The sequence below is a fragment of the Triturus cristatus genome, chromosome 6 (genome assembly GCF_964204655.1).
Source record: "Triturus cristatus chromosome 6, aTriCri1.1, whole genome shotgun sequence".
Classification (NCBI taxonomy): Eukaryota; Metazoa; Chordata; class Amphibia; order Caudata; family Salamandridae; genus Triturus; species Triturus cristatus.
The window spans coordinates 1,147,646,242-1,147,663,275 of record NC_140589.1 but is presented as its reverse complement, the minus strand read 5'-3'; the positions used below and the strand labels follow the sequence as shown (position 1 = coordinate 1,147,663,275).

Below are 17,034 nucleotides of genomic sequence, written 5' to 3'. Positions count from 1 at the left end.
GTAGAGTCTGGCAGCAAAGGAAACACTTTCCGCAACAAACCAATGATGTGGAAACAAGAGCCCACCACTTGGTTGCCATGATGTTTTAGGGAAAGCTCCTGGCCCAGTCGGACCCCTAGATTTTTCACTACCTGCTTGGGCTCAGGGACTGGGCCAAGATCTTGAGGCCACCAGTCAGGAGTCCACAGGAGTTTGGCCTCATCGAACAGCATCACTTCCGTCTTGGCAACATTACATTGCAGGAAGTTAGATGCCATCCAGTGAGCCACTGCTTTCACACTGCTTTCACACCCTCTGCTTCTTCTGGGTCCCCAAAAGCCAGAGATTATTTCGGCATTGCCGATTCTCAAGATCCTCAATTTTTTCTTGCATAAACCTAAGCTGGCTATCTTGTTCCACTGAAGTTTTGGCTGCTTTGGTAACATAATCTTCTGTATCGGCTACCCGTTGTTGTAGCTCCATAATGGCCGATGCAAGGGAAGCCACCTGGCTTTTTACTTCTGAGAGAGACTGTTTAATTGATAAGCTGTCAGCCCTAGCTTGAGCATAGTACTCCTGAGCTTCTTCTCTCTGGGCTTGCAGCATTTGAATAATTGCTATAAAAGGGGCTTCATCGGATACTGTTCGCAGACCAGTTGAATCATGTTCTTCTGTAGCCACTAGAGGGGCTGAAGAGATGGGGAGAATGGCCGGTAGCATGTGCCGAGGCACCACTTGCGCTAGAATCCATCAATTCAGGGGCTACTTTCCCTTGTCCAGCACCTTGGAGTACTTGAAGTCCTGGTTTTCGTCTGATTCCCATTGCTAAGCCAGAGCCGGAAAGTCGCAATATCAGATTTTTGACTTCTTCCTTTGAAGTAACCCACTTCTGAAGAGGGCTACTGTTTGAGGCTAGTTTACCAGTGCTGATCCTACCATTGCGTATGCCGCCCTGTTTATCAAATCCCTTTTTATAAAGTCTCTGAGTCTTAGGCTTAATACTGCCTTGTTTATGGCTAGGCGATAAATCCGTAGGTTCAGCTAGCTCAGCCTGCGCCTCCCATGGCATGTAGATATGGTGACCCAGTGGTTCGTAGCAGTATGTGAAGTATCCCCATCACCAGAGCCATCCCTTACTGAGCAGTGATTAAAGGGAGGAGGGAAGCTGGCTGAGTGCACCGCCTGTAGAACAGAGATCACTTCTCCGACTATGCCAGTTTGTACAGTCTCAGTGTCTGGGTCCGTGTACAAGCCTACCGGGCCCTCCATATTAGTACAGTACTGAAGCAGCAGCCCTTCTTGTTCTTCGTGGGGAGGTTGTCAAATATTTAGCTGCTTTGTGATTTAGCAGTTAAATTGCTCTGTTGGGGCCCCACTCAGCTCGTTACCTCCAGCAGCCACATCCATAGGTAAGATCACTGGATTCAATGGAAGAGTATTTTCGCCATTATCGCCTGCTCCCTGGGAGGGTGATGGTAATGCTCCCAGGGCAGCTTTATCTTCAATGTTTGAAGGTTCACTACCCCAGGTACCTGACAGTTCATCTCCCAGCAGCGCATCTACCATTTCAGTCTCCGGAGGGAAAGCAGCAGCCCCCCTTGGGTTAATAACTTCAGTAACTTTAACCGACTGCAGTACTTTCATGATTGGTCAGCCAACTCTAGAAGCAGACCGTGTCGAGGTACTTTTTACCCCAGAAATCTCTGCAGTCATCACCATGGGGCGTGATCCTGCGTGCCCGCCCTTCTGAGCAGTCAGCTTTAGCGGGCCCATCTGACACAGCTGAGCTAAAACGGACATTCAAGCAGACGAGCAGCCCCAAGTAAACCAATGAAATGAGGAGCGCTGAGAGTCTGCCAAACCTCGTCGGGCCGAAAGCCACACCCGCTGCGGCATCCGGTTGATTGTCAGGATCATGCAGGTAGATGGGCTTCCTTGCCCCTCCGTCTTTCTGTCCGATGTCTTTTATCTCCTCCGTCCTGTCCTTTCCGTCTACTTTCATGCTTTTCTTTCTGTGTTTTTTACTTCTGGAAAGCATTTTAAGGTTGGCATGGGAGCAGCTCTGCGTGCGAGCTTCCCAGTGGTGGGTTCAATACGCCATCTTCCTTTGCCCCAGCAATTTCCAGATATCAAAAGAAAAATATATCTGAAAACTGGTTTTTAGGGTCTAGCATTCAAATAGGAAGACTTTTAAAATTCAGGTGTGTTTTGCAGGGAAAAGGAGTGTTTTAATTCTAAGATTGTTCATTGTTTAATTCTTGGAAGTTGATGCAAAGGAGTGGCAATAAAAGATATGGTGCAGAAAGCTATCCTCTAGCCTTGCCATAAAAATCAGGCATTCTGTGCCACTAGCAGATGAATGGGACAAAAACTGTTGGGAAGTCATGTGGATAAATGGCTAGAATAAAGATGTGAACATTACCTGAAAGATTTCTGCCTCACCAATTCACCCTCACGCTCTTCTCCCAATTGGTATCTCAAAAGCACTAAGGTTCACCTCTGCAGTCACTGACCTTTCCCAGAGAAGTTAGTTCCGAGCTCACTCATACTTGGATCCATCTTTTAGGCTGTAAATAAGCCTCCCTGGACAGATTTTCTGCTTTTGTGAAGGGTCCTATGGGAATTTGTGTCAAATTTGTATGTTATTCAATTACCTCTTAAGCTTTATCATTCATCTTTAACACTCCTCTATTATCTCCACACCCACCCACTTTCCTGTGTAAAACATACTACCTCCATGCTCACCTCTAACACCTCTGACTTGCTAGTAAAGAGTGAAGGTTTACATGTAAAGCTTCTAAGCTCACCCCTAAATTACCATAAACATTTATACAACCAGAGTCATAACACCAAGTGATGCCCCCCCTTTTCAGGATGTAATGTGGATCCCCAGACTCTACAATATCTCATTGATATTCATCGGCCTTGGGATGAATGGGGCCCATTTGAAGGGTTGTGGGACCCCTTTAGGGTTTGGCCCCTCACTCCGTAGGGGCTGTCCAAGCCTGCGTTGTGCCCTTGTATACAACTTTGGAACACCCCTGCGTATTTACCCGAGCATACTCTAAAACCTACTGACCCACTGTTAATTGTCTTAGACCATTTACTGTGACAAGTCCACCCTGCACCTACCACTGTCTCCTCTCTTTAAGTACTCATACCACATGTGGTTGTATGAAAGTACATCGAGATTGATAATCTCAGCTACAAAAATATTGCATGTATTACATAGCCTAGCTCTACATCATCAAGATAAGCATGCACGTAGTATCCTTAACTCTTATATACAGAGGCACTAACAAGGTGCAGTGGATGCAATATATTTGTCATGCAATATGAAGCATGCAACATAGTGGGGGTGCCTTATATGCTAATCAATACTAATCTCCTTATCTCAACGTCACTATTCACAATGTAAAGGCAAGTAACGACTTTGACGCCAAGCATTGATTGGTATTTAGTGAGGTGTCTGGCACCATCAAAATTCATAAGTCTGAAATTAAGATATGTTTTATAATTGCTGACACTTATCTTGTCTCATTGATCCAAATGGTCATGACAGGGTCACTTTAAACCTATTATTTCCTCCTTTTCTGTCTTCCTCATCCCAGCCCTCAGTTTCAAGTTTAAGTTTTAAGTTTATTTATTATTGCGTGGTTACTTAAAACCATTGCAAACAATTAAAACATATAAAAATGAAAAAAGGAATACAATACCAAGCATTACTGTAGCACAGTTTTCAATACAGCTAAAATGTCAGAGCATCATTATTGTAAAAATGCCAATCACGGGTGGACAGGTATAGCTCAAAGTTCTAAGCAGAAAGGGATGTCACAAAACCGAAAGCAGATTCCTAGTATAAATATAGTTTGACCCAGTTAAGATTCTGCCGTATCCAAAATGCAGTCTAAAGGCGGCTAGGGAGTCTAGGATAGATCTTTCTTGCTTACGTGATCCATGCAAAGGTGTAATTGGGGCATGCATAATCAAAGAAAGTGAGCCTCCACAAATCCTAGTAAAGTGCATATTTACCAAGTAAAGTGCTTGGGTTAGTGAGCTTGCAGGTGAAGTGTCTGTAAAGCGCTTCAAAATCCTAGTGAATTGAATTTCGGCTAAGTAGTGTGCAATCTGAGTCAGGTCTTCCAAGCTTGCACGGTCCTTGCAATAGTGAAGTAGTACCCCTAATTATACAGTGTATCGAGAGAGGCCAGAAAGAGGATATGCAAAGTCTGACATAAAATGTGCAAAACTACCACGGGATTTGGGAGAGAGAATGTGCAAAAACGCGATGGAGATTGGGAAAAGGGATGTGCAAAGGCTCAGAAAAGTAAAATCTATGCTTGTGCGTACGGGTAAAGTGCTTGTGTTCAAGAAATGTGCAAAAGAAATGCAAGAATTCAGAAAAAGATGGCAAAGATTAGTGGTCAGAGGAAGTAAAACAGCTATTAATTCATATGCATTGGTTAGAAATAAGTAATAAACTACTCGTGCTGAGCTTAAACTAACTGCACGCTTTTTTCAGTCAAATGGCGGAATCGCACCTCAATCCTGAATGCGGCAGTAATTAATTGAAAAAAAGTCCTCCCCTTCTAGCTCTTATATGATTTATACCGAATAACAGTAGCTTAAGTAAGTGTGCAGGACTGTCAGGGTTAAAGGCAAAGAGTTTGTGAAAGTTTCAAGAGGAATCAGCCAGATCCATCAATGTAGCCAATGCTGCCGTTTTCTCTTCCCCCCTTTTTAGGTCTCGCCTGACCCAGCGCATGCGCTGGTCTGGCGAGACTTATTGAGAGGGCTCAAAAAAGTGCTACCAGGCCAGCCTAGAGCCACAGTGCATGTGCGCGGGCCCGCGCGCCGCGCTTTACCGCCATTACTTTCGGTTTCGCGGCCGCATGGCCGCTTTGATGTTTGATCGTGATCGCGATCACTTTCACTTTCGCGGCCGCATGGCCGCTTTACATAGCCAATAGGTCTCGCTTTTGGGACCTTATAAGTATTTAGTTATGCAACTGTTGCATGGCTAAACACTTATAAGGTCCCAAAGGCGAGACCTATTGGCTATGCCAATGCTTCTTAAGAAACTTCACTAGGTGGCAGTTCATGTGCAGGTCTATTGGGACAAAGCAAGGCAGTGCAGCCTGCCTTTGTGTGCGGATTCCTCTTTGATTGGCGGCCTCTTTTAGGAAAAGTCTCAGGTCGATTGTTAGTTCTTTGCAGGTGCATTCTAGATGTGAAAGTCCTCTATGCCTTCATTACACACATGTCCACTGGCCGGCCTGTATTCCGCTGCCACAGGGGTAAGTGTAGCTGCGATGGAAGTAGACTGAAACGGTATTTCAAGAACCTTTCTTTGAGGGTGTTACTGTATCCACTATGGGGGTATGTTGGTTAAAAGATGGCTGATATGTAATTCTTCAAAACTAGCCATGCTTTAGGTCTTCTAACCAAGGTGATCTTGTTGACTAGAGCGGAGAGCAATTTGATTGCTTTTTCACCACTTTTTTAAAGCACAGCTGGTCAGAAGGGGCTTACCAGAGTTGGCTTAGCCTGGTTACAGTTAGTGAGTCTTTGAGATACTCTTTAGCGGCACAAGAGTCCCTGTTCAGTAGCTCTTTCCATAGGTGAAAATTCGAGGTGTTGGGAGGAGTCTTTCTGATTCTGTTCCAGCAGTTTATATGAGCTCCATGCCTTGCCAGATTTTGAGCCGAGAGTCCAAATTCCGGCTTTATATGCGCAGAGGAGGTGTAGCTGTGGAGAATAAAAAACATTATGTAGGTTGTTGACACAATATTGTCAAGACTCTTCGCATTCCTTCCCCTCAGAACTTTTTTCCCATAAGCTGTGGTGGGCAGGGTCTTTGCTTGGACTATTCGAAGCAGTGGCATAATAGTTTTGCCAGATAATTCCTTTTTAATTTCCTAAAGGTGAAGGCCAATGCGTTTCCTTTCCTTCTCATGGCATCTACTTTCAGCCCAAATGACCCATTTTTGTCAATGGTGACTCCAAGATATTTGTATTTATCTACCAAATCAAGCCACCTACCGTCCAAATACCAGCTCAGAGGCCTTCTCCTTATGTTGTTGAATGCCATGGTTTTAGTTTTTTCTAAGTTAATAAACAGGCTGTTTTCTCTGGAGTATTTCTATGCAGTATTCCTGCGCGATGTTAAGCAAGCGCCACAACTCTACCTGAGTGCGACTTAATAGAACCAAATCATCTGGGTACAAAAGGCTGGAAAGTGCCATGCCGCCTAGTTTGGGGGACATGTGAGTCACTGACGTTTAGCCTCAGTGTTAAGTAAGCCAGGAGCAAATTGAGCAGGATGGGCACAAGTGAGCTCCCCTTTGGTAGTTGAAACTTGTCTGGAAAGATGTGATCCTTTCCCCAACTTGATCTGCCCCCATGTGTCTGTAAGTAGTAATATAAGTTGGTTCAGGAGTGCCCTTGTGATGTTCCAAATTTCCAATTTGTGACATAATTTACCTCGGTTGACATGGTCGAAAGCTGAACTATAATTGATAAAGCCAAAGTGCTGTGGCAGCCTAATTATGTTTGCTTCATCAATCAAAAGTGACAGAGTCATTATGTTAGTTGTAGTACCAGTTAGTTTTAAAAAGCCTGTCTGATTTAAAGAAAGTATCTCATTCGCTGAGGCCCAAGTTGTTAACTCCTCCAGGAGGGTGTCTGCAAAGTATTAGGCTTCATCGTCAATGAGTGCTGCAAGGTGGTAGTTTTTAGAAGATGGTTTGGTTCCCCCCTTGAAGATAGGAGATAATATAGACACTCTCCACGAAGCTGGTATGGTTCATCCAGTGTGGATTTGATTGAATACGGGTGTGAGATTTTGCACCCAGTAGGCCGCATCATGCTTAAACATGGCAGGGGGGATACCATATAGGCCAGGGCCCCCTCACACCTGCCCTTTGATATTTGCTGTGTAATCTACCCAACACTTGTCAGAGATGTATTGTCAAAGCTGAACTTCTGACGGCTGAGGTGAGGAAGCAGTGGGTAAACTGCCCTTGACTCACTCCTTCAAATGCCTATTGTGAGTGTTCCATTAAGAGCCTGGCGACCTGCTGAATGGAAATGGAAGTGATCAGTCAACAATTTTGCCCAAGTTTCCCGCGACAGATGCACACGGATCCCTCCTTGGGCAGGGTACAGCAGTTTATTAGTTGTTTTCTAAAAACGTACATTGTCATTGTTCTTTACATCACAAAGTAATTTGGCACATAATGCGTCATCCTGCTTCCTTTTTATAGCCCACCTTAATTTCTTTAGTGAAGATGTATGCTTCCTCAGCGTTAGTTGTAATTGGGCTCTCCCCAGGCTCTTGATGAAGGGCTCTTACTGGTTTATTTACAGGCCTTATTGTCATCTTTAGTTATTTATTTTACTCCATGGGGTAAATCCCTGTTGTCTGTTGCTTAGGGTTTGGTCCCCTGTACTTACTGAAGTAGCACATTTATCTGCCAGCCCATTTGTGGATTGCTCCCAAATGACTAGGGCATTGTTGGAGGTTACCAGATATGGTTGCACTGTGCTTTTGCAGAATCTGACAGATTGTGAATGGTCAAAGGAGAGTATTTGATTGTTTTATTATTGATGGTATGTATCCCCTTAGACAGACCGACTGCTCCACCAGCTGCCTGGAAGGTCACCTTTTGGAGGAGATGATCACTGCCCCCCTTATCCCCTAGATGGAATGAGGATACATGGGATATTCACGACAGGGTAACTAAGTATAGATTTTTGTGGAGCTGGCTGAGATTGAGTGGTATGTGACAGCCGGCAGGTTATCCCCTGCAAAACGTCCATTTAGTCCATGCATATTTAAGTTTTACAAATTGCCTAGAAGCTGCCTACTGATTTTGCTTAGTTTGCCAGTTCCATTCCGGCCCTTTGCCGGTATATATCCAGTGTGGAGATTTGGCTGATATACATTTATCTCCAGAAGAGGACCCTAAAAGAGCTGAGTCCAGACATACGCTGGATATCTACTCCCAGGCTTCACACATGAGGACGCCTCTACAAGCTTTCGTAGCCCACACATCTTATAGATTCATGCTGGATTTCTTTGACCAACTGTGATCCTGCTAATTTCAGCTTTCACCCTCCAGATGCTGCCGTTTCCGATGCCGGAGTCATCCATCAGAACTATAAGGGTACTTGATGGTGACCCGCTCATGCCTCCCGCGATGTGGAAATCCTCTTGGATTATACGCTATCCCCTACCATTGTACCCAGACGTGTATGCATACCTTTGATACCTTGACTGATTTACTCTGGCCACAAGAGTTAATTACTATTTCTTGTGGATTTAATCCTACTACAGCACTGACCATACTCTTTGTAACCTGGGCCTGGTGATGACCTGAATTACGTACAGAATGAAACGCGTCGACCATTCAGTGCATCCTTGGGCGTTTTTATGGTTCCTTAAATCAGTTGATTATTTCATGGACCTCCAATATACTATTTTGTAACCATTCTTCAAATCATTTTCTGCGCAGCTTTTGGCTGTTTCTCACTTTATCTTACATGTCACTTGCACCGTTCACCTCTTGCACAAGCAAGTATGTGCACACAAATGTATGGGTTACACCTGCCTACAATGTAAATAGTGCTGATCTAACTACTGCTAACTAAATATTGACCGTTCTATATGCTTGTTAGACCTGTCTGCTTCTGAGAGTCCCCTCACACCATGATTTATTTTGTTCCCCCATGCCTCCTAAAATTTGTCGCTTTTTATTTGTCTACCAGGACCTTTTTGTGTGTTGTCCCATGGGGTTAGATGCTCCTTGACGCTCAGTTGCTCACCAAGTTCCTGGCACCTATGTACAAGGCGCCTGACGGAACCGGTGGCATTACACACTGAGGTTGTCAACCCTAAAATGGTGGACACCATTGTCCCCTATGAGAGTGACTCCCATTGGAGTCCTTCTGACCTCTGACCCTTTGGAGGTTTTGGCGCACTTTGTGTAACCTGCAAACCTGACAGGAATCCCCTCAGAAGTTACAAGTACACAAAATGGCTGCCTTAGGAAGCCCAGTATGGTGGCTCCTAATGACCAAAAAGACACCTTGGAAGGGCCATGTCATTAAAAAAGCAAGGGAAGGTTCTAGAACCTTCTGGCTCGTGCTGGCACCCCAGGGCACTGGCTATAAAAGGCCCAGTCCCTGGCGGCCATGATGAGAAAAAGTGGAGAAGAGAAGAAACATAGAAGAGGACTTGACACCAGATTGACACCTGCCCTGTTCCCCCCCCCTGAGGCAGCTGATAGCGCAGGCAGAAGTACAGCCGAGGTTGTTGGCGTGGACCCTGACTGGCGTTCCAGTCAGAAGCGCGAGCAGTGACCTCTCGCCTTCAGCGCCTGGCCAGCGAGTGCCCAATTGCCCCTCAGAGACTTTGGCCATAGTTAGAGCCTCCCCGCCTCCCCCAGTGGTGAGATCGCGACTGCGACCCTTGACAGGGCCCCTTCAACTTAAGTGCCTCCTGGCGGGCGTTCGGACGTCTCCGAACCCACCGCCGTCGAAGCGCTGATCGTGGACAGAAGGTGTGGTGCTGCGCTGGGGCGGGGAAAGGCTGGCCTTCATTTGGGCGAGAGTACCGTCTCTGCCCTGCCCGAGTGACTTGGGGACTGTTGTTGTGGGCGGGAGCCCCCCCCCGTGAGTGAGATCGGAGGGAGGATCGCGGAGCCCCTGGAACCCCCCTTCGCCCTTGGGAGAAGGGCCATACCGACTGGAGCGCTTACCGGCGCAGCTAAAGTGAGGTGGGACCGTCTCTTCCCCTGAAGTTGCCGCATTGTTCCGGGACTGAGGTGCGGCTCCAATTTTGAACTGTGCGCGCAGGTAGTTTGACCCCTCCGGCAGCCCATTCAACGGTCTGAGGACTCGTGAACTGAAGCCGCCTTCGGAGACCCCGCCTGCGTTGATAGAAGCGCACAGACTCCTCCGGCCGCAGTAGTATTAAACCGGCTGGCCGCGGAGTGTAATTGCCGTAGTCATTGTATGTCTTTATCTTCCAGATACACGCGCAATATGCTTAAGTGCAACTAAAGGATTATCACGAGTATCTTGTGCCCAGAGAGCCCGAACCCGTGAACACTTCAAAAACTGTAAGAGCGCGCATTCCGCATTAAATGGCAATCTAAATGTGTTTACCCTGAAAGTGATTAATTGGTGGCAGCGATACCAGTATGACCCTGAGATATTTATGTGAAACGATCGGTATCTAACTTGCTATGCAACTGTGATGTTTTGCTGATATTTATTCCAGTCATTGCTGATATTTATTCCAAATGTATTGAATCCTGATATTTATCCAGTATATTTATTTATTAGAGTCCAACCATTTATTCCTACGCAACCAGTACACAGCTAATCAAACCCATGTAAGAAAGGTGAATGTGATTAACTAATTGAACTTCTTCCAACCCAGAGAACTTTTACATAAACGAAACGTATTGATCTATAACAGTGGTGTGGTGTCCTTCTTTTTATGTGGTGTGCAGGGAGTTATTATTTGGTCATAGCCGGCTTAACACAACAGCCTTCTACCGCCTTGTCACTCGAGCCAAGCTACCCCCCTTTGTGCTGGGCTTGCCCATCGCAGGTCCAACATAAAATTGGTGGCAGCGGTTGGGATTACGAGCCGTGCTGTTGTGAACCTCATAATAATTCAGTGTGCATCGCAGGTACACACCCGGAGTATTCTCCCAGCGGCCTTCTAATTCTGTGATTTTGTTTTTTTTTTATTCTTTCCTGGAGGTGGGTGGAGGTGATCCTCAGAGAAAGTTCCTATCTTCATAACCTACTTCGGGGTGGTGGTCCACACTTTCAACTGACAAAAATGGAATTCAAAATGTCAGAGCTGGAGACCTATACTGTGGCACAGCTCAGGGAGTTCTGTCAGGAAAGGGGTGTGTTCGTTAGGCGAGGAGCCAAGAGAGAGGAGCTCCGTACTAGTCTGCGAGCCTGGGTGGAAGCACACACGGAGGGAACCGTAGAGGAGGAGGAATCAGACAGGGAAACTGTCATGGAGATGATTACAGAATGTCCCCTGGGGGTGGGTGCGATGTCTATCAGCCCCAAGGTAGCCTCACGGGAGGGCAGTAGTGTGTCATCAAGAGGGTTATCAGAAACCGAGTTAGCCGACAGGAGAGAGGAAAGACAGTTAAGGTGGGAGTTGGCCAAGCTGGAGATGGAAGGGAGGAGAATGGAACATGAGTTCAAGTTACGAGAACTCGACCTCAAGACCATTAACAATACTCCGGGGGGTGTCGAGTCCAAGGAAATTGCCAGGGAGCCCAGGCCCCATTTACCAAAGTACGTAGTCGCCAGTTATTCCGCTGGGGACGACATAGCCAAGTGGCTGGCAGCCTATGAGGTCTCCTTAAGAGCCCATGGGATCCATGAGAAGCACTGGGGTGGTGGATTATACCGGTACATGCCTCCGACAGGAAGGGATGCCCTATTGGCCCTAGACCGGGAGGAACAGGTAGACTACCCCGCCATGAAGGTGGCGCTCATTAGGAAGTTTGGGTTGACCCCGGAGAAATACCGGCAAAGGTTTAGGGGTAGCCACAAGCTGAGCTCACAAAATTGGGTTGACTTCCTGAATTTTGCCAAGAAAGCCCTGGAAGGGTGGGTCCAAGGTAGTGAGGTGGAGGACTATCAAGGGTTGTATGACTTAATCCTCAAGGAGCATCTACTCGAGAAATGCCTTCCCGAGCTGAGGCAATACCTGGGAGACAGCAAACTTACTTGCCCCCGTAAGCTTGCTGAGGAGGCGGACATTTGGGCAAGTACCCGAGTGTCCACGAAGGGGACTGGAGGAGATTCTCAGAAGTCCAGACAGGGCGCTCCCCTAAGGAAAGAGGGGGGAGATAACAAGAAACAGGAGTTCTCCAAAGACCCCAAAATAACTTTAAGGGGAAAAACACCTTTTCCAACTCTAAGGCTAACCCGCAGAAGAACCCTAACCCTGGCCAGAGTCAGCAGCCAAGGGTTGTCCATTGCTTTGAGTGCGGTGGTATTGGACATTACAAAGGAGACCCGAAATGCCCAAAGAGACCACCCCCTCCCGCTGGAGGAAAGGCCCCGGGAGTCGCTAGTGTAGATGCCCTTAAGTGAGGGAAGGGAGTGGGCGGGAGTCACCTTAGTGTCCCTGGGTGATCGGGAGATGGTTCCAAAGATCCAGGTGCCCTCGAATACTACCAAGTATGGGCAGTGGGTCACCATCAATGGCCATAGAGGGGAAGCTCTGAGAGATACAGGAGCCAGTATGACTATGGTAAGGAGTCATCTGGTGTCCTCGGAGCAGGTGGTTCCGGGCGTACTTCATCCAGCCGCACTGGCTGATGGCAGAATGGGCCACTATCCTGTGGCCGAGGTTCCCTTTGAGTGGGGAGGGGTTGCAGGTCCACTTCGAGTCGCCGTAAGCCCCGCCGATTGTTTGCTGGGCAATGATATGGAGCACAATGCTTGGAAGGAGGTGGAATACCGGACTCATTCGGAGATGCTGGGTACACCTGATTGGGCCTGTGTGAGTACCAGGTCGGCGACTGCTCGGGAGGAGAAGTCGCAGGGGTCGGAGTCTGGAACAATGGCCCACCCCGTAGCTGCTGATGAGGGAGCATGCCGAGGACAGGAGGAGCCTGCCTCGACGTCCGTGCCCCGTGAGACGGATAGGCCACCTACGGAGGTGGACCCGGAGTCCACAGAGGAGGACATGGTTCCGTTGGAGAACTTACCTATCCACGCTGATTGGCGAGTGGAGGGAGGTCCGTCCAGGGAGGAACTGAGCAGGGGACAAAGGGAATGTCCCACCCTCAAGGGTCTGAGGCAACAGGCTGAAGCCCAAGCAGCGGGTAACGAGTCTGGGAACTATTGTATTTACTGGGAGGATGGCCTCCTCTACAGTGAACCCAGGGCGCCAGTGCACGGATTGTCACGGGCCCTGGTAGTCCCACAGTGTTACCGAGCCTTCCTGTTAGAGTTGGCTCATGAGATTCCCTTGGCAGGACACTTGGGTCAGGACAAGACCTTTGCCAGGCTTGTCCCCCACTTTTATTGGCCTCGAATGAGGGTGGCGTCCGACGCATATTGACGGTCGTGTGTGTCATGCCAAGCCAGTGGGAAAACAGGGACGAAGCTGAAGGCTCCCCTGGAACCACTTCCCGTCGTTGGCACCCCCTTTGAAAGGGTGGGCATCGACATTGCTGGGCCCTTAGATCCACCGACAACATCCGGTCACAGGTTTATCCTGGTACTGGTGGATCATGCCACAAGGTATCCAGAGGCAATTCCTCTGAGAACCATCACTGCACCGGTGGTGGCAAAGGCCCTGATGGGGATCTTTACACGAGTGGGTTTCCCCAAGGAAGTTGTGTCTGATAGGGGGACCAACTTCATGTCAGCATACATGCGGGCAATGTGGAAGGAGTGTGGAGTGACCTACCGGTTCACCACTCCTTATCACCCACAGGCCAATGGCCTTGTGGAAAGGTTCAACAAGACGTTGAAGGGTATGATCAGAAGTCTACCCGAAAGCCTGCGGAGGAAATGGGACGTCCTCCTACCCTGCTTACTTTTTTCCTACAGGGAAGTGCCACAGAAGGGAGTGGGCTTAGCCCCTTCGAGCTTCTGTATGGGCACCCTGTACGTGGACCTCTCAGCCTGGTGAGGGACTCATGGGAAAAGTCTCCCCGGAAAGTTCCCCAGGACGTGGTGAGCTATATGCTGGCCTTCCGGAGCCAAATGGCTAAGTTGTGGAAGCAAGCTTCTGACAACTTGGAAGCCAGCCAGGCAGTGATGAAAGCGTGGTATGACCACAACGCTCACCCAGTGGAGCTGGAGCCTGGACAGAAGGTGTGGGTGATGGAACCGGGAGAGCTAAGCGCTCTTCAGGACCGTTGGACAGGCCCATATGAGGTATTGGAAAAGATGGGCAAGTCTACCTACCTGTTGGACGTCAAGACCCCACGGCATCCACGTCGGGTGCTGCATGCCAATCGCCTCAAGCCCCACTATGAGAGGCCCGAAGTCATGTTGATCCTGGTGACTGATGGATCGGAGGAAGAGGACACTGAGCCTCTCCCCGACCTGTTGGCGTCTCAAGAAAAGGATGGGTCATTGGGGGGAGTGAAACTCTCACCATCCCTAACTCCGGAGCAGCAGGAGGAATGCCGCCAGGTCCTGGGGTCATTCTCTCCTCTGTTCTCCCTTGTCCCGGGTAAGACCCATCTGTGTGTTCATGACGTGGACACCGGCGACAGCCCACCTGTGAAGTCTAAGTCTTACCGGCTTTCGGACAAGGTGAAGGCCATCATCCGAAGTGAAGTAGCTAAGATGCTGGAGCTCGGAGTTATTGAACCTTCAAATAGCCCTTGGTCTAGCCCGGTGGTTTTAGTTCCTAAAGCTGCACCACCTGGCACCACGCCAGAATTGCGATTCTGCGTGGACTATCGAGGACTTAATTCGGTCACGAAGACCGATGCTCATCCGATCCCTCGGGCGGATGAACTAATTGACCGGTTGGGAGCTGCCCAATATCTGAGTACCATTGACCTCACAGCAGGGTACTGGCAGATTCCTATGACTGGTGGAGCGAGGGAAAGGTCAGCCTTCTCCACACCTGATGGACACTACCAGTTCTGTGTGATGCCCTTTGGGCTCAAGAACGCTCCTGCAACCTTCCAGCGGCTGGTGAACATGATCCTCACTGGGAAGGAATCCTTCTCTGCTGCTTACCTTGACGACATTGCTGTCTCCAGTAGCAGTTGGGAGGATCACTTGCAGCACCTGCAAGACGTTCTCCAGGCCCTGGAACAAGCTGGTCTGACGATCAAGGCCAGCAAGTGTCAGATTGGGCAGGGGTCGGTGGTGTACTTAGGTCACTTGGTGGGCCGGGGAACGGTGCAACCCCTTCAGGCAAAGATTGAGGCAATCGTGGCCTGGGAACCCCCCAAGACCCAGACTGAGGTCCGAGCCTTCCTGGGCCTCACAGGTTACTACAGACGGTTCGTGAAGGGGTATGGCACTATCGTGGCTCCCCTTACTGAACTCACGGCCAAGAAGCAACCCAGGAGAGTCATCTGGACCGAGGCTTGCCAACGAGCCTTCGACACTCTGAAACAGGCATTGTGCAACGCTCCAGTTTTGAAGGCTCCAGACTTCTCGAAGGAATTCATTGTCCAGACAGACGCATCCGACATTGGCATTGGGGCGGTGCTATCGCAACTCAATGAAGAGGGTCTGGATCAGCCCGTGATCTTCGTGTCACGGAGACTACTTCCCCAGGAACAGAGATGGAGTACCATTGAGCGGGAAGCCTTTGCGGTGGTCTGGGCACTGAAGAAGCTGCGACCATACCTGTTTGGTTCGCACTTCCTGGTTCAGACAGACCACCGACCCCTTCGTTGGCTCATGCAGATGAAGGGGGAAAACCCAAAACTGTTGAGGTGGTCTATCTCCCTAGAGGGAATGGACTTTCGGGTGGAACATCGGCCCGGAGCTGACCACGCCAATGCAGACGGTCTCTCCAGGTATTTCCGCCTTAGTGTTGAGGACTCCCAAGGGGTTGGGTAGCTCTCCCCACTTTCAGCTGGGGGGGACGCGTGTTAGACCTGTCTGCTTCTGAGAGTCCCCTCACACCATGATTTATTTTGTTCCCCCGTGCCTCCTAAAATTTGTCGCTTTTTATTTGTCTACCAGGACCTTTTTGTGTGTTGTCCCATGGGGTTAGATGCTCCTTGACGCTCAGTTGCTCACCAAGTTCCTGGCACCTATGTACAAGGCGCCTGACGGAACCGGTGGCATTACACACTGAGGTTGTCAACCCTAAAATGGTGGACACCATTGTCCCCTATGAGAGTGACTCCCATTGGAGTCCTTCTGACCTCTGACCCTTTGGAGGTTTTGGCGCACTTTGTGTAACCTGCAAACCTGACAGGAATCCCCTCAGAAGTTACAAGTACACAAAATTGCTGCCTTAGGAAGCCCAGTATGGTGGCTCCTAATGACCAAAAAGACACCTTGGAAGGGCCATGTCATTGACACAGCCAGGGAAGGTTCTAGAACATTCTGGCTCGTGCTGGCACCCCAGGGCACTGGCTATAAAAGGCCCAGTCCCTGGCGGCCATGATGAGAAAAAGTGGAGAAGAGAAGAAACATAGAAGAGGACTTGACACCAGATTGACACCTGCCCTGTTCCCCCCCCCTGAGGCAGCTGATAGCGCAGGCAGAAGTACAGCCGAGGTTGTTGGCGTGGACCCTGACTGGCGTTCCAGTCAGAAGCGCGAGCAGTGACCTCTCGCCTTCAGCGCCTGGCCAGCGAGTGCCCAATTGCCCCTCAGAGACTTTGGCCATAGTTAGAGCCTCCCCGACTCCCCCAGTGGTGAGATCGCGACTGCGAACCTTGACAGGGCCCCTTCAACTTAAGTGCCTCCTGGCGGGCGTTCGGACGTGTCCGAACCCACCGCCGTCGAAGCGCTGATCGTGGACAGAAGGTGAGGTGCTGCGCTGGGGCGGAAAAAGGCTGGCCTTCATTTGGGCGAGAGTACCGTCTCTGCCCTGCCCGAGTGACTTGGGGACTGTTGTTGTGGGCGGGAGCCCCCCCCCGTGAGTGAGATCGGAGGGAGGATCGCGGAGCCCCCCTTCGCCCTTGGGAGAAGGGCCATACCGACTGGAGCGCTTACCGGCACAGCTAAAGTGAGGTGGGACCGTCTCTTCCCCTGAAGTTGCCGCATTGTTCCGGGACTGAGGTGCGGCTCCAATTTTGAACTGTGCGCGCAGGTAGTTTGACCCCTCCGGCAGCCCATTCAACGGTGTGAGGACTCGTGAACTGAAGCCGCCTTCGGAGACCCCGCCTGCGTTGACAGAAGCGCACAGACTCCTCCGGCCGCAGTAGTATTAAACCGGCTGGCCGCGGAGTGTAATTGCCGTAGTCATTGTATGTCTTTATCTTCCAGATACACGCGCAATATGCTTAAGTGCAACTAAAGGATTATCACGAGTATCTTGTGCCCAGAGAGCCCGAACCCGTGA

General features: G+C 49.3%; 1 protein-coding gene across 1 annotated transcript in view; it reads left to right on the top strand.

Moving 5' to 3' along the window:
* The window catches only part of LOC146821116 (cystatin-like), an 84,465-nt gene that overhangs the window by 57,046 nt on the left and 10,385 nt on the right, over window positions 1-17,034 (top strand). The gene's annotated exons all lie outside the window — the stretch shown is intronic.